The sequence below is a fragment of the Ovis aries genome, chromosome 18, assembly GCF_016772045.2.
Source record: "Ovis aries strain OAR_USU_Benz2616 breed Rambouillet chromosome 18, ARS-UI_Ramb_v3.0, whole genome shotgun sequence".
Lineage (NCBI taxonomy): Eukaryota > Metazoa > Chordata > Mammalia > Artiodactyla > Bovidae > Ovis > Ovis aries.
Window position 1 is genome coordinate 47,576,172 of NC_056071.1, and position 16,827 is coordinate 47,592,998.

Genomic DNA, 16,827 nt, shown 5'->3' on the forward strand with positions numbered 1-16,827 from the left:
AGTTGCAACACTAAGCTTCTGGCCCATCCTGCTGATACACAAGCCACAAACGCTTGCTCAGCAGTTGAAGCCTTTAGTAGCATGCTTGAAAAGTGAATAAAAATCCATATAAAACAAATATTCAAATAGTTTTGTTGGAGGAGTGTGTAATTTCCTCAGTTCTGTCTCGCTACGGCAAAATTTTGAAGCAATGGAAGGACCGGTGTTACAGCTCCATGTTACAGCTCAGTTTTATTTGGCAAGCAAAGGAAAATACATCCTCGAGGCATGAGGGTGGGCCAACCCAGAAGACACAAAGAGAAGAGAAACCCCCAGCTCAATTTTGGCTCCTCTTTTTATATGCTTTTTCTCCTCCCCCTGAGCCCGCCCTGTGTAAATTGGGCTAGCCAGGAGGGCTGTCTGTTTTACCTGAGGTCTTCACGCTGGTCCTTGGACCTCCCTTTGTTCTATTTTCACAGCTTTTCCCTTTGTCTTTTAGCCACGGCCATTCTGGACTCCTCTTTCCTGTTCTAACTACCTAACAGTTTCCACAGGAACACAGATAAATGTGACCCCCATCTCCCAGTCTTCCACACTGGTGTACCTGTGTGCCACCCCTACTCATATAGACATCTCCGAATGAGCAGTAATTAAGTTAAATGGTCCCCCCCAAACCTTTAAATCAAGCTAAACTCACAGTTAACAGCTACAAGAGTGGTAGCTACATGTTAATACAAGTGGAAGCACAGTCTGCTGAATGCTGCTTCATGCTGCTCTCTTGGGCACAGAACAGGGTGCAGGGGGCTGACTTCCTGCTCCTCCACTCTGGGTGGGAAGTCCTGGTTTTGAATCTGCTTCATCAGTTGCCATGTTGGCCCTGGCATCACATAGTAGACGGTAGGTCTCTGAAATCCATTGATGGTAGAAGCAGCAGTGACAGTGTAAGCACCCATGTTCGCAAAGAGCATCCAATTGCCCACATGCAGGTTACAGCGCTCAACAATGTGGTCCAGGCCATCACAGACTGGTCCCCAGATGCTGGATGAATAACACTTCTTGTCCTGTTTTGGTCTCTTCTGCAGAAGAGGCTTCATGTGTGTGATCCTAAAGAATGCAGTTAAATGACCCATATACTCCATTCACGTAATACATAACTGTTTGTTCACTTGACTCCTCTTTATCATCAGAGTCTGTCTGTTCCTTTAATATGAGTTTTTTTTTTTTTTTTTTTTGGCAATGATATTAACTGTGAATGTGAAAGCTGATTGCAACATAGTATCTGCCTGGCTCAGATATGATTCTCACTCCAGAGTCTGATGGAAAATACTTGTCCAATGCTGGCTTGATTACACTGGTGATCTCCAAATTTAAGCTTTACATCCTCAGATCCAGGAAAGCCACCACCAATAGCAAGCAGATACATGTTGAAACCAACCTTAGCTCCTATGTCAAAGACACAGCAGGCATCAGAGATCACCTGCACAAAGGTCTCAGGATCAGTACAGCCACTTCCCACATGGAAGCTGACACAAATGACATCAATATCTAGCTCTTTTGCCCATTCCAAAAGAAGCCTGTGGCACCAAATTTGACACTGAGGTGACATACTGTTTTGGAATTATCAGTGGCAATCCGCAAAACCAACTTGACCTTTGGATGTGCCCTGGAAACTTTCATCAACTCGACTTCACTATCAAAAGTCATCATCTGTACCCTGTTACTGGCAGTGTACTTAATCTGAGACACTTGTTTATACAGATTTGCATAGGTAATCCTCTCTGGAGGCATCCCGAGACAGCACCAGTTGTAATTTAGTCTTGCTGGCACAGTCAAGTCTTGTCCTATTGGCAGCTCGGGTCTTCACTATGCTTCTATTGTCATTGCATTTGACTGCAAAAATGGTTGTGACCGAGGAAGAGCTTTAAACCATCTCAGATGTTTCTTTAGAATGTTTCCCAGATCTGCAGTGTAGAAGGCATGCTTATCATCAGAAGAAACTTCATTAGTTTTTTTGGTCTAGAAGGTCCTTGGTAGTAATGCTTTCATCTAAGAAATGGCAGTCAAACTCATTACTAAAGCTGTTCATGGTTTCTTGATGTCTTTTTGAAACACAACAAACTGCAAATAGGGTTGGTCAGTTAGTCAGTTCAGTCATGTTCGACTCTTTGCGACCCCATGGACTGTAGCATGCCAGGCCTCTCTGTCTATCACCAACTCCCGGAGTCCACCCAAACTCATGTCCATTGAGTTGGTCTTGCCATCCAACCATCTCATCCTCTGCCCTCCCCTTCTTCTCCCACTTTCAATCTTTCTCAACATCAGGGTCTTTTCAAACAAGTCAGCCCTTTGCATCAGGTTGCCAAAGTATTAGAGTTTTGGCTTCAACATCAGCCCTTCCAGTGAACACTCAGGACTGATCTCCTTTAGGATGGACTGGTTGGATCTCCTTGCAGTTCAAGGGACTCTCAAGATATAGACAAATATGGAAAACTTAGAGATGGAATTTAAAGAGATTATGTCAACTTGTCACAAAGGCAATTCTCCAGGAATTCCAAGTCCCACTGAAGATGCATGTGCCCTCCATGCGGTAGTGGAAACGTTTGATAAAGGTTTGATAAACACACAATTTGCTGTCCACCTCAGAGCACAGGGGCATGGCGAGGAGATCCCATGGAGAGGAAACAGCATTGCCTAGCGCACAGGACCACCAGCCGCCCACCGCCTCGCTCCCTCCCCTGGAGGACCACTGGCCGAGGTGGCACCGGAGAGCTGGCAGAGGGACAGAGGAGGCAGAGGCTGAGGGGACTGACAAAAGCACATATTACATTTGATGAAAAACAGAAAATAAACAAGATTATTAACTTCTTGAATTAAAATCATAATTACAAAAGATCCCGCCTAAAAGCTGATGGTTAAATTGTTAAATTGTTCAATTTAGCTAAAATATAGAGCGGGGCAGTATTATGAGGCACACCAAATAATTTTAAAGTCTGACCACAGTATTTCCTTTTCTTCTTGTCTCCCATTAATACCAGTTTACAGTTCCTTCCATTTCCATAACTCACTAGACTATGAAAATCATTTTGGTATTTTACCGCTGGGGAATGGCAGAACTATTTTGTCAAATTTTATGCTGCTTAATTCCTCATCTTAAAATGAATTTGGAGATATTTGGCTGAATGAGGTTTCAGAATCAAACTAGTTTATGACTTTTTAGAGTGAAGGAAGACAGAAACTACCCATTAGTCAAAAAGATACTGAATTTGTTTCGGAAACTGCTATAGTTTTTATAGGCTCTATATATTTAGTAATTGATCAACTTGCACAAGTTAACAACAGCCAGCAAGACTGAAACCTTCAACTCTACAATCACAAAATACTGAATTCTGCAAAAATGGATCCTTCATCAGTTTAGCCTGAGATGACACCATTATACCTGTCAATACCTTGATTGCAATTGATGAGACTCTATGCAGAGGACACATGAGACATGCACAGACCTTTTCTCACAGAAACAGAATAAGTGCACGTTCTTTTAAGCTGCCGATTTTGTTAATCCTAATATGTATGTTTATATTTGCATCTACAGAATGCCTATATCACTGTGTGTATAGAGCTTGAAGGCAGCTGTATTAGAGTTCTCCAGAGAAGCAGTGCCAATATGATATGTGTATGTGTGTGTATTTATATAGACTGGATGTGTATATATTCTTTCTCTCTCTCTCCTGTCATAGGTCTACAGGGAGAGATAGAGATGGATTGATTAATTTACTTTAAGGAATTGGCTCATATGAAGGTGGACATTGCCAAGTTCAAAATCTTAAGGGATTAGACTGGCATGTTGGAGACTCAGGGAAGAGTGACAGTTCAAGTTCAAAGGTAGTCTGCTGACAGAATCCATTCTTGCTTAGGAGGGGTCATTTTCTGTTCTACTACAGCATCTAACTGAGGGACCCTGTCATTAAAGCGGGCAATCTATTAATACTTTATAGATTCAAAGTTAATCTATTTAAATGTTCATCTCATCCAAAAACCACCCTCATGGAAACATCCAGAATAATATTTGATCAAATATCTGGGCACCATGGTCAAGCTGACACAAAAAATTAAGTATCATGAGTTTACCCCTTATCAACTTGACATTCATATACATCTCCTTAAACTGTACTTCATCTCCAAAAAAAGACAATAACAGGGTCATACTTCTGTCTAAGATACTATAGCTATCCTAAATACAACTGAAAACTCACTGTTTCTCCAGAGGAGGATGCAAAGTCCTTGGGTGATATTTACTTTTTTCTTTGATATTCCATAACATAAGACATGAAGATGCAAAGTGATGGCACTTGAATAGTAGAGTATAAGGTCAATATATTTTAAGTTACATGATAAGGGGATAAGAGAGGGGAGAACACAAAGATATTTATGTTATAGACAGTCATACTGATAACAGAGTAAGGCAGAAATACTGATGACAATGATAGTTTTCATTTCTGTAACTAGTCACAGGGTCATAGTGTGACCATCACTCATTCATGTCCGACTCTTTGTGACCCCATGGACTGTAGCCCTCCAGACTCATCTGTCCGTGGTGATTTTCCAGGCAAGAATACTGCAGTGGGTTGCCATGCCCTCCTTCAGGGGATCTTCCCAACCCAGAGATGAAACTGTGTCTTTGGTCTCCTGAATTGGCAGGCGGGTTCTTTACCACTAGTGCCACCTGGGAAGCCCTCTTTGCCTGGTGGGGTGACTCAAAGCTGCACTCCTGAAGGTCCAGGCCACTAGTAGTACTGCTCGGATTGGATTGTTGTTGGTTCTTACTGAGTTTAATCCCAGGTCATTTTCATACTAAGAGATGTCGTAAGGGATCTCCTGTATTTGAGACATACTTTTCCTTACCTCCATTTTAGAGTAGTTGTCCCATTCCTTCTTGGTTGTCAGGCCCAGTCACCCCAGCTGGAACTGTAACTCCCTTTTCTTGCCTGTTGATTCAGAGGCAGAAGGAACCCAAAGTGGCCAGGTAACTGTCTTAACTCCTACTTTAGTGGAATCATTCTTGTGTTTCCTGGTAGATGCATTCCTCCCTTTGGAACGGACATCTAGATCAGCAGAACATGAAGTCTAGGGGATAGCAAGTGGGTCACTAGGGATAGTAGTGAAGGGTGCCACTCCCATTCTGACCTCTTGATTCCTGGCCCTGTGAATCCTGGCTATAGAAACAACAGCACTATGTGTCAGACGCTGATGCAGGACATGTATCAAGATCCTCCTGGAGAATCTTGCCCCAGTCCTGAAAGGTATCACCATCTAGGTGACACTCTGATGGAATCTTCAAAAGGCCATTCTACCAAATCAATTGCTTCAGGATGATGGGGAACACGACAAGACCAGTGAATTCCATGATCGTGGGTTCATTTTCAGACATCACTTGCTATGAAGTGAGTTCCTTGATCAGAAGCAATGCCATTTTGAGACCCCTTCCCCCAAGCCCCTTTCTCCCACCCAGGTCCTTCCTCAGCTTTAGAGAAGCTTTCTCTTCCAGATTATTTTCCTTTTATTCCCATATGCCTTGGGGCCAGTGCTACGTGGTGATTTGCTCTTGCTTCATCCTGGAAGCCAATGTCAGGGACACATCTTTTGGACCACCAAAATGCAAACAAACTCTTATAATACATTTTTCATTCAATGAAATCTTTTTTTTTTCCCCCCAGCTTCTTGGGTTATAAATTCAGTGGTCAGAATTTGAAAATCAGTGAACCTTGCACTTGAAATAATGCATACCTCAAAAACTTTCTTAAATAAAATCTTAACATTGGTTCTCCTGAAAGCATTCTTGTTCTACAATATTTTCCTCTCAAAACCTTTAATAATTACACATTGGCTATTGCTAAGATGTGGCATGAACTTTGTAGCCCATGCCTTTCTCCTCTTATTTTCTTATTTTCCATTCTTTCATCTCTACACACACATACCCATAACATACATACACCCAAACACACACACACCCTCCCTTCTTGCTCTTGAGATACCCCCTATTCTTTAGGCTCCATTTCATTTCTTATTTTTCCATGAAGCCATTTCCGATTCCCTGAGTAAATGTTACTCTATTTTTCTTTCAACCTTCATAGCTTGGTTTGTTCCTCTCTTATGGTATTTCTCGTTACCTTTTCTTAAATTCACTGTTTCTTATCTTCTTTTTTAGATCATAAGCTATTTGAAGGCAGGGATTGGACTGTTCTGATTCTGGCGTTATTTACGATCTAGATCAAGGGCTTGAACACAATAGGTTAGTCCATAGATGATTACAGGATTAAAATGAATGAATGCCTTTTAGCCGTGGTCAAGGCTCTGCCAAAAATGAGCTGATGTTATCTCAAAAAGGATTTTCAGTGCACTTGGTCACGAAGGCGTTTTCACTTGTGTGTGGAAAATGAAAACATAAAGGTAAGGTAGTGAGTTTTCCACAAAGTTAAACGTAACCAATTTAAAGGAAAGCCTTTTATTTTGGGTTGCTTCCTTTTCTACCTCTTGAAGATTTTTTCTTTCTTTGATGGTGGTGGGAAGTGCTTATTTTTTAGAAGAGTAAAACTTTAGAAATGGTAGATTAAACTTTCCATTTTTTTTAATCTCACTTTTATTTTTTAATGGTCTGTGATTTCTGAAGTTTTGGGAACTTCTGCTTCCCAAGGTCACCAAATAAAAGAGCTGAAGGATTCTGATAAAACTGGTTATGATGAAAGAAAAAGTGGACTAAATGTAGGGAAAGTAATGGCATGTGGGAGCATTCCTAGTAACTAGTTATGTGACATTTGTCTCAACCCTGTGCAATTAAGATAAACACATTTAAGATTAAGCACTTCCCAAGTTGTGCTAATGATAAAGAATCTGTCTTCCAATGCAGGAGAGACAAGAGATGAAGCTTTGATCCCTGGGTCTGGAGGATCCCCTGGAGGAGGAAATGGCAACCCACTCTAGTGTTCTTGCCTGGAAAATTCTATGGAAATAGGAGCCTGGTGGGCTATAGTCCATGGGGCTAAAAAGAGTTGGACAGACAGCACCCAAATAAGTAATTAAGTTGTGAAATGTTTTTGTTTGTGGTATAGTCTAAAAGGAAGAGATTTTTGTATTAGTTACTGGTAGTGCCTCTTTGTATCTTTAGCATCAACAGTTATTTCCTTTAGAGCCCTCTATAACCCAGAGAAAGCTCATGCCTTTCCTAGAATCTGAATTGCACAGTGTTCCTCATCCTTCTGGTGACATTGATTTGATGGTGTATCGTAAACTGTCCAGCAGGATTTTTATTGTCAGTTTAAAATGAAATAATAGCATTGGCAGCAGAATGCCAGTTAGATATTTGTATGAGTGATTCCAGCTAAAAGGATACGCTGACACTATTTGGTTTTTGTTACACTCTGGTCAGGTGAGAGGGTGAACTTTAAGTCTAAAGCTTCCTTATAAGAATATTCTATATGAAGGATTATTTCTGTAATGCAAAATTGCTTTACACTTTGCATGAATCACATCAAATCAAATGAAAGCGATTGCACCAATTCCTCGGGTGATTACACATCTATTCTGTGTGAAGACGTGTTGCCAAAATACTGCATTGCAAAAGGATTTGCAAAATCCTGGAGACAAGCAGGGTTAGAGTGGGAGGAGTAAAATTAGCCACTTTGTTTTTCTCTCATCTGTCATTTGCATTAAGAAAATGAAAAATTGCACAGGCCACATGCATTTTCAGTTCAGTTCAGTTCCATCACTCAGTCATGTCCGACTCTTTGCGACCCCATGAATCACAGCACGCCAGGCCTCCCTGTCCATCAACAACTCCCGGAGTTCACTCAGACTCATGTCCATCGAGTCAGTGATGCTGTCCAGCCATCTCGTCCTCTGTCATCCCCTTCTCCTCCTGTCTCCAATCCCTCCCAGCATCAGAGTCTTTTCCAATGAGTCAACTCTTCTCATGAGGTGGCCAAAGTACTGGAGCTTCAGCTTCAGCATCATTCCCTCCAAAGAAATCCCAGGGCTGATCTCCTTCAGAATGCACTGGTTGGATCTCCTTGCAGTCCAAGGGACTCTCAAGAGTCGTCTCCAACACCACAGTTCAAAAGCATCAACTCTTCGGCTCTCAGCCTTCTTCACAGTCCAACTCTCACATCCATACATGACCACAGGAAAAACCATAGCCTTGACTAGATGGACCTTAGTCGGCAAAGTAATGTCTCTGCTTTTCAATATGCTATCTAGGTTGGTCATAACTTTTCTTCCAAGGAGTAAGCATCTTTTAATTTCATGGCTGCAGTCACCATCTGCAGTGATTTTAGAGTTGATGAAATTTGTTGTTTGTCCCTGCACCCACTCTACATTCCCTTAATGTCTAAATGCAAGTTCCTACAAGTGATAGGAATTTTCATTTTATCTCTCAGGCCCAATGGCATCAGCTAATGAGGTACTAGCCCTGGTCTCCTCTCCTAGGAAGTGAGTGTCACAGGCTCCTGAATGAACTTTTTCTTCTTTATTTCTGTTCTAGTAAAACCTTACTCTTTAGGATAGTTGATTTGAGTTAGATACTAGCAAAAAATGCAGTAAAATAAATTTCACACCAAGAAGCCATTACTAATAGCTGACGATGGGTTAGGGATAGCAAGTTCAATTTGTAAAACCAAAAAATGGACTGGCCAGTGTTGGGCTCACAGGAAATAGATTCTGATAGGGATCCTTCTTAAGCTGCCTAAAGTCATCCATCAGAGATAAGCTTGAGATATAGGCTGTCTTCCTGAATAAAAAACTGAATGGATTCCTGCATAAAATAGAGATATTACTCTGTATCTAAAGAGAGTTTTGTCTGTGGAGAATATCCTTAATGTGGGAGATGAATGGAAATCTAGTGAAAACTCACCAGTAAGGGCCAAACGAGAACCCTCGTTGAGAGTAGAAACAGTGTTTTGAAATGGGGTCCTTGTCTAGATCGATTTAAAATAAGAAATAGATTATCAAAGGAACAAAAAAATGGAACAAAGGAGAGAGAATTGATGGTTTTAAATGTATCAAGTCGTTAAATATTACTTACCAAACATATGTTAAATATAGGGTAGGACATTAGTGTTTAAAAAATGAAAGACATGGTCTAGAACTAAGAAAGTTCATCTCAAGGGAGTAGGTCTGCAACCAGAGAGTTACCTTATAAATATGTGATAAATGCTACGATAGAAAAGATTGGAAGTATTCTGGGAGCTCAAAGTAGTACCTAGTCTAAACAGGGAGTAGCAAAACAGAGTGAGATATCCTGGAAAGGTTTTATTTCGGTAAAATAATATTAACTGAGTTTTGGAGGCTGAATAAAGATTAACTAGAAGAGTATAAAAGATCTCTCCTACTGTCTTGCTCACTATCTTGATTGGAAAGTCATTAACCCTGAATTAGTCTTTCTTTGTTGTTGATTTTTAAAGTATTTTCTAAGCTTACATGCATAATACAGGATAAATTAAAGGTTGAAAAAGCAAATGGTGTAAAGGTAAAAGCTTTAAGATTCCTTTTGTATACCCAACAGTATATGTATTTTGGTAATTATGAGTTCAATTACTCATGTACATTTTCACCAGTCCCATAAATGACAAAGGTGAAGAGTATAGTAAATTCAGCCAGAAACTACTAAAAGTGGTTCAGCATTCATTAACCTCAAAAACTAAATGAAAACAAGTCAGGTACATTAGGAACTTGAATTCAAAACACAAGAATGGTTCTGCAATACAGTCTCTACTTGGGGTTCTCACACCTTATCAGGGCCATAATAATGGACTTCCAGTGGCTTGGATGGTGAAGAATCTGCCTGCAATACAGAAGACAAGGGTTTGATCCCTGGGTCAGGAAGATCCCCTGGAGAAGTGCGTGGCTATTCACTGCAGTATTCATGCCTGGAGAATTCCATGGACAGAGGAGCCTTGTGGGCTACAGTCCATGGCATCGCAAAGAGTTGGACAATACTGAGTATCACTTTAACTTCAATAATGTGCCAAGGATTTATAAAATCCCCAGGATGAACTTGATATGTCTACCTAGAGAATCAATTTTACTGAAAGATTTAGGAAAATATAGCTAGCAGTAAAACAAGAGACACAAAACAGTCCATGATGGATTGAGATAATATATGTATGATATATACATATATCAATGACCTCAGATATGCAGATGACATCACCCTTATGGCAGAAAGCATAGAGAAACTAAAGAGCCTCTTGATGAAGGTGAAAGAGAAGAATGAGCTGGCTTAAAACTCAACATTCAAAAAATGAAGATCATGGCATATGGGCCCATCACTTCAAGGCAAATAGATGGGGAAACAATGTAAATAGTGACAGACTTTATTGTTTTGGGCTCCAGAATCACTGAAGTTGATGACTGCAACCATGAAATTAAAAGATGCTTGCTCCTTGTAAGAAAAGCTACAACAAACCTAGACAGAATATTAAAAAGCAGAGACATTACTTGGCTGACAAAGGTCTGGATAGTCTAAGCTTTAGTTTTTCCAGCAGTCATGTATGAATATGAGGGTTGGACCATAAAGATGGCTGAAAGCCAAAGAACTGATACTTTTGCGATGTGGTGTTGGAGAAGACTCTCCAGAGTCCCTTTGACTGCAAAGAGATCAAACCAATCAGTCCTAAAGGAAATCAATCCTGAATATTCATTAGAAGGACTGATGCTGAAGATGAAGCTCCAATACTTTGGCCACCTGATGTGAAGAGTCAGCTCATTAGAGAATACCTCGATGCTGGGAAAGATTGAAGGCAGGTGGAGAAGGGGAAGACAGAGGACGAGATGGTTGTGTGGCATCACTGACTCAATGGACATGAGCTTGAGCAAGCTCCTGAGATGGTGAAGGACAGGGAAGCCTAGAGCACTGCAGTCCATGGGGTCATGAAGAGTCGGAAATGACTGAGTGACTGAGATATATATATATATATATATATATATATATATATATATATATACACACACTCATATGAAAAAGTAAGTGAAGTGAAAGTTGCTCAGTCATGTCCAACTCTTTGTCACCCCATGGACTGTAGCCCACCAGGCTCCTTTGTCCTTGGAACTCTCCAGGCAAGAATTCTATAGTGGTTAGCTACTCCCCTCTTCAGGGGATCTTCCTGACCGAGGGATCAAACCCGTGTCTCCTGAATTGCAGGCAGATTCTTTACCATCTGAACCACCAGGGAAGCCTATACAGATGTTTATGTACATATATCTCCTTTATTTATTTGGTTTATTTAGGAAAGTTCTAAAAGACTAAAAGAGGAAAACAGGAAAATCCATCACATATTTGATGGTCTTTATTGAATCTCCCTTTTCTTCATTGTTTATAAATATGTTCAAAATACTATTAGATTCAGAGCACAAATCCTGACTCATAACTCATCTCTCAGTACTCGTAATTGCTGTGCTTTTAAGGTCTTTTAGAACATTTCATTACTCCACTCAACTCTCAGCTTGACATTTGCTGTCACTTCCTCTCTCATCATTTTCAGTCATTACAAGGCTTATGAAAAAGGTATGAAAAAATAAATATAAAGGAAGCTTGCTCAGTGGGTATCACTCAAAGGACTAATGAATGGTGTAACTGTTTTCATTTTGGGGGTAGATTATGGCACGTAGAACTTTGACATGACCCTGAATATATATGAGGAATTTTAAGGACTAGAATAACAAAATAATCTTGTCATATCCAGTCCCTTAAATTTTAACTGATCCTAAAATTCATATAGAAATGCAAGAGGCTCAGAATAGTCAGATAATCTTTAAAAAAAAAAAGAACAGTTGGAGTAAAAACATTGGCTGATCCAGACTTCCAAATTTTAAAACTTACTACAATAGCTTATAATGCTTAGAAGAAAATCTAAGTACATTTTCATGACTTTTAGTTAGACTATGATTTTTAGATAAAAACATGAGCAATGAATTAGGTAAATATTGGTTTATCAAAATCATGTATATTCTACAAGATTTTATATATATACTTCTAATGATGCCATCAAATAAATTGAAAATACACATAGAATGGAGGTAATATCTGGAAATCATTTTTAGAGGTCTAGTATCCAGAACATATAAAAAAACCTTTACAACTCAGCAGTTAAAAAAAATGGGCAAAGAACTTGTATAGATACAACTTCAAAGAAAATATATAAATGGGTCACAAACATTTGAAAAGATGCTAAATGTTATTAGTTATTAGGCAAAAGCAAATTGCTTGGAATGAAATACTGTTTCAGACCTACTAGGATTGCTAAAATAGACTGGTAATGGTAACTGTTGACCAGAATGTGGAGAAATTAGAATCCTCATACATTGCAGCTAGGACTGTAACATGGCTATTGCAACTTTGGAAAAGAATTTCGATGTTCCTGAATATGCTAAACCTGTATTTATCATATAATACAGCAACTCTACTCCTAGGTATATACTCAAGAGAAATAAAGTGTATCTCTATTTAAAAACTGGAATGAATGTTCATAAGGCATTGTTCTTAATAACCATTGTTCTTAATAATTGATAAATCAGTTCAGTTCACTTGCTGAGTCATGTCTGATTCTTTGCAAGCCCCTGGACTGTAGCATATCAGGCATCCCTGTCCATCACCAACTGGTAAATAAAATCTAGTATATCCATACAATGGAACATTCAGTTCAGTTCAGTCCAGTCACTCAGTCGTATCCGACTCTTTGCGACCCCATGAATCGCAGCACGCCAGGCCTCCCTGTTCATCACCATCTCCCGGAGTTCAGTCAGACTCATGTCCATCGAGTCCGTGATGCCATCCAGCCATCTCATCCTCTGTCGTCCCCTTCTCCTGCCCCCAATCCCTCCCAGCATCAGAGTCTTTTCCAATGAGTCAACTCTTCACATATGGTGGCCAAAGTACTGGAGTTTCAGCTTTAGCATCACTCCTTCCAAAGAACACCCAGGGCTGATCTCCTTCAGAATGGACTGGTTGGATCTCCTTGCAGTCCAAGGGACTCTCAAGAGTCTTCTCCAACACCACAGTTCAAAAGCATCAATTCTTTGGTGCTCAGCCTTCTTCACAGTCCAACTCTCACATCCATACATGACCACAGGAAAAACCATAGCCTTGACTAGACGGACCTTAGTCGGCAAAGTAATGTCTCTGCTTTTGAATATGCTATCTAGGTTGGTCATAATTATGAGGTAATAAAAAATCACTTACTGATGTATGCCACATGGATGAACCTTGAAAATATTACACTATGTGAAAGAAGATGGTCACGAATGGACACATATGTTTTTATTCTGTTGATATGTCATATCTAGAGTAGGGAATTCATAGAAACTAAAGGTAGATTAGTGTTGTCAGGGGCTGAGGGTGGTGAGAATAGAAGTGACTGTTAATAGGTAAACAGGTTGTTTTGTGGGTGGTGAAAATATTCTAAAATTAATTGTAATGGTTGCAAAACCATGTGAATCTGCTAAAACTCTTGATTTATACACACTAAATGTGTGGCTTTTGTGTAATATGAATTATATCAAATCTGTTATAAAACAAATTATATAGCAAAAAGCAAACATCAAACAAAACAATAAAATTACACATTATTCTTTTTTGTAAGAGCCTACAAAATCTATTTATATTCCTTTTCATTTTGATGTTGATTCTCCTAGTAGACTTGAGTTTGGATACCATGTGTTGCAACACACACACACACACACACACACACACACACACACACACATTTACTTGTCACAAAGCAAAATTTACTTAGTTCTGTAGGCAAAACCATGTATTTCAAATTTCTAGGCTCCATTTATAACACATTATTTCATATTTCGGGGGCTTCCCTGGTGGTACAGAGGTTAAAACGTCTGCCTCCAATGTGGGAGACCCGGGTTCGATCCCTGGGTTGGGAAGATTTCCTGGAGAAGGAAATGGCAACCCACTCCAGGACTGTTGCCTGGAGAATCCCATGGATGGAGGAGCCTGGTAGGCTACAGTCCCCGGGGTCACAAAGAGTCGGGCATGACTGAGTGACTTCACTTTCACTTTTCATTTCATATTTCATCATTCTGCTTTTTTTGTTATTCTATCATAGATTTAAATATACATTCTGCCTAATTCTAAAAGAGTATAATGAAGCGTATTGATCACTTGATTCAAGAAGCTCAGAAGAGTTACACTCCAACATATGAGTTAAACTCCAGTGGATCTGAATCCGGATGCTGGATTGATGCTCAAGTCCAGTGAAATAGATCCAAATTTGAATTTCGGAACTGTCAGTTCTTAGCTGTCCCATTTGTAACACTGACCTAGACACATACAAAAGTGTTTTTGTTCAAACAAAACGAAGTGCAGCTATAGGTCGCCATTGCTGTTAAACAGGGACCTTCTAAATCTTTTAAAGGAAAAATGTAACATTAAATTGCCAAAATGGTCTACACTACTCATCCTACTGGTACAGCATAGATAGCAGTTTCTCCTAATTTGTTTGAGCGTTAGTACTATCACTTTTTACCTGAATAATCTTTATCGGAATGACAGTTTGTCATTTCAAACCCTAGTGTACTAGCTCTTCATTTTACAGTTTCCTTTGAATTGCAGTTATGAGGCCATGTTATAAAAGACCCAAGTCATAACACATATTTCTACCCATAATGGGCAGATTTATCTTGAATTAAATAGCATTGCACAACATAGACCCAACAAACACAAATTAAATTCATAGATCCTCACTGTGGAAGGGTAATTTATTGGCCCAAAGTCTCATTAACACATTGACACATTAACACACATTCCATCAGTGTGTGCATTTCAGGCTTTATTAGGTTAGGAAGAAAACGTGAACATTCACATGACCATGCCACAGGTATGGAAGGACACAAGCAGATTGGTTTTCTCTGAAAAATAAGTCAGCACAAATTTTGTTTGAAGTCTTGAAATGGATTTTGCTAAAAGAGCAACGTTATGATGAAGATATATCTATAACCAAAAAGGAACACCTTACGGCTCAGTGGGTAAAGAATCTATCTGCAATGCAGGAGACACAGGAGATGCAAATTTGATTCCTGGGTTGAAAAGATCCTCTGGAGAAGGAAATGGCTACCCACTCCAGTGTTCTTGCCTGGAGAATTCCCATGGACAGAGGAGCCTGGAAGGCTACAGCCCATTGGGGGTCACAAAGAGTCAGACACAACTGAGTGACTAACACTTTATCCATAACTTACATACTTAAATTGGAGTGTCCTTCAGAAGCATGTGAAAGAAGGGAAAGCACACAGTGACTAGAAGTGATAGGTTCTAGAATATTGCTGTAATGATGCAGGAGGTATGGAGTCTAATCATTTTGTTCTGTAGAGTTCTCCTTGGAGGGGTAGGCTTGTTAAAGCTGTGGCATTTTCAACTGGGTGTGTGTGTGTGTATCCTCAGATGTTCAACAACAAAAATTGTGTGCATATATATACATTTCATTGAACATGAAACATGTTAATTAGGTAATTATTTCCCAATAAACCCATTATAAGTTGACTATATCATAAGCAGAAAATGCATTTAATACATCTCACCTATTGAATGTCATAGCTTAGCCTAGTCTGCCTCACACATGCTTAGAATATTTATATTGGTCTACACTTGGGCAAAATTGTCTAATACAAACCTGTCTTATAATAAGGAGCTGAATAACTCATGAAGTTTATTGAAGGCTATACTAAAAGTGAACAAAAAAAGGTTGTAAGTGTATCAGTTGCTTACCTTGTGATCACATGGCTGACTGGAAGCTGAGGTTCAAGGCTATTGTCCAGTTATCAGTATCCCACTATTGCTAGCCCAAGAAAAGTTCAAAATTCAGCATTTGAAGTAGAGTTTCTATTGAATGACTGTTGCTTTCAAACGTATAAAGTTGAAAAATCTTTTAAAATTAATTTATTTATAGTTGGTTGTGCTGGGTCTTCATTGCTACGTGCAGGCTTTCTCTAGTTGCAGTGAGCAGGAGCTGCTCTTCATTGTGGTGCATGAAATTCTCACTGTGGTGACTTCTCTTGTTGGGGGAGAGCACAGATTTTAGATGTCCAGGCTTTACTAGTTGCAGCATGCAGGCTTAGTTACTCTGGGCACATGGAATCTTCCTAGATCAGGGATCAAACCTGTGTCCCGTGCATTGGCAGGTGGATTCTTATCTACTGTACCACCAGGGAAGTCTGTAAAGTCAAGAAATTGTGAGTTAAACCATTGTGAGTTGAGGATTGTCTATATTAAAAATGTTAATGTTAAACAGTAATATTACCTAGGTGAAAACAAAACAATAAAGCATCCTAATGAAATTATTAGAAATATAATTATAGAAATATTCTCATACTTATGCATATCTTAGTATTTCATGGCCTTGATAATTTTCATAAAGAATGGTGATAATAGATGCTTACTGAGTACACCAAAGAGGTTAGACATCAAACACTTTCAGTGTAAGACTGCGGCCAACTGTTTTGACTAATTTAATTAAATTGATTTTTTTGGAATTGACCTCATCGGTCAATTTTCTTTATACTAGTGTTGCTGTAAATAAACATCAATATGTTCAAATATACAGATTTATTTTCTTTCTTAATTTGTCTCCTTATTTTTCTTTAGTTTCAGTTCTTTTGTTTCTGTTGCTCTATTTTGCTTTCCTGTCTCATCCCTCTTTATATTGTCATTCTGGTGTTGTTTACAATGGCATTCCCTTTTGAAATATTTCACTAACCGGGTTCCCTAGGGCATATTTATTTCTTCTAGATTCCTCTTTTTTTCCCCAAACATCATCTTGCTTATGTTCAATCAAATCAATATGGTTAGCCAATTCT

At 39.3% G+C, this 16,827-nt stretch overlaps 1 pseudogene; it reads right to left on the reverse strand.

The window, feature by feature from the left end:
* Nucleotides 1-700: 700 nt before the first annotated feature.
* Nucleotides 701-2,065, reverse strand: LOC101103428 (ornithine decarboxylase-like; annotated as a pseudogene).
* Between the last annotated feature and the right edge of the window lie 14,762 nt (nt 2,066-16,827).